This window comes from Galeopterus variegatus, unplaced genomic scaffold (genome assembly GCF_000696425.1).
Source record: "Galeopterus variegatus unplaced genomic scaffold, G_variegatus-3.0.2 Scaffold210, whole genome shotgun sequence".
In the NCBI taxonomy this organism is placed as follows: domain Eukaryota; kingdom Metazoa; phylum Chordata; class Mammalia; order Dermoptera; family Cynocephalidae; genus Galeopterus; species Galeopterus variegatus.
In genome coordinates, this window is record NW_007726321.1 from 277,131 (window position 1) to 278,600 (window position 1,470).

A 1,470-nucleotide genomic window follows, 5' to 3' on the forward strand; every position below is an offset into this window, starting at 1 on the left:
CTGATCCCGTAATCTGACCTACGGCTTGGGGTTTGCACCCTACTAGAAACCCACTCTTTGTATACCTGATGGAGGCAGACCAGAGGGGCCCGGCTGCCTGGCCACAGCCAGCTGTCCTCCCCGAGGTCCCAGATGCCGAAGGGAGAAAGCCAGGACCTCAGTCGCCTGCAGATCCTGCTCTGGGTCAGAGAGGGGCCATTCTAGGAGGATGGTGGGAAGCACGTTTCCTACTGCAGGGGCAGCAGGGGCAGGTTTAACCCCCAGAGCAAAGCATACAGTATTGAAGACAGAAGGACACAGAGCAGACGGGGAGAGCTGCTCTCCCTCCCTGGCGCCTCACGTGTGGGGACAGTGCAGGCGCTGAGGCTTTCCTGTGGGTCTTATGCGGGTCTAGACTGGACACCACCTGTGACTCACAGCTGAAAAGTGAGTCTGTGCAGCCAAAGGAGGGCAACTCTGAGAAGTTGATAGAGACCTCAAACTCCCCTTTGGGATGATTTGCTGTGGACACTCTAGGAAAGAATACACTAACTGTACCACGGGGTGCTCCCAGGACCCAAGACTCCCTGGGGCAGGCCCAGGGTGAGATGAGCAGTTCTCCACAGGAGTGCTAGGTGACCCTAAACAGCATGAGTGTCTAGCTGGGGATCAGGAGATAAACTGCTGGGGCTTGGCTACTGGCCATGCGGTGGGTGGGTGGGTGTGGGATGGGTACTGTGTGTGGAGTGTTGGCTCAGGTATCTGCCTGTGTTATCAGTGTCTGGGAGGGGAAGAGAGAAGGAAGGGAGGTTATAAATAGAAACCTTGTGAGGCCAAGGAACAGGTGAGTAAGCAGAAGGCAGGCACATGTCCTCTGAATCCACACTCACGGCAGCATGGTGCCGGGCTGTGGCCACAGGGGACACGGCACCTCCTCCATCCACGCACCCACTCGCCCTTCCACACTTGCAGACAGGCACACACACGCCATGTCTAACAGGCTGGAAGCGTGGGTCAGGTCCCAATTCCACTGCTTCCTAACCTCTCAGAGCCTTGGTTTTCTCATCTGCAAAACGGGGATGATACTATCCCAGCTACTCACACCCTGCAACTGTGGGAACATAAGACACTGGCGCGACAATGCCCTCCCACCCCGCTGTCTTCCCATCCGTCTTCTACAACCTCACCACCATTTCTACTCCCAGTCCACAGGTGGCAAAGAGCACCAGGCCACCAGGTAAAAAGCACTACCGGGGAGGCAGGCCTGCTGCACAGCCACATCATGCCCAGTGCCCACCCACCTAGAGACTGCCCCATCTGACCCCCAAAGCCATGAAACACCCACACTGAAAGAGAACTGGAGAGCCAGGCATGACTGCAGCCACCTTTCTGCAGCCCAAAGGAGGGAAGCGGCCTGCCCAGGTCACAGAGGCAGGTGTTACAGAGCCCACACTTCCACCCTCTTCCGTTCAACTTCCCACAACAGCATGT

At 57.1% G+C, this 1,470-nt stretch overlaps 1 protein-coding gene across 1 annotated transcript in view; it reads left to right on the plus strand.

Moving 5' to 3' along the window:
- The window catches only part of SNAI3 (snail family zinc finger 3), a 14,887-nt gene that overhangs the window by 6,406 nt on the left and 7,011 nt on the right, over positions 1-1,470 (plus strand). The gene's annotated exons all lie outside the window — the stretch shown is intronic.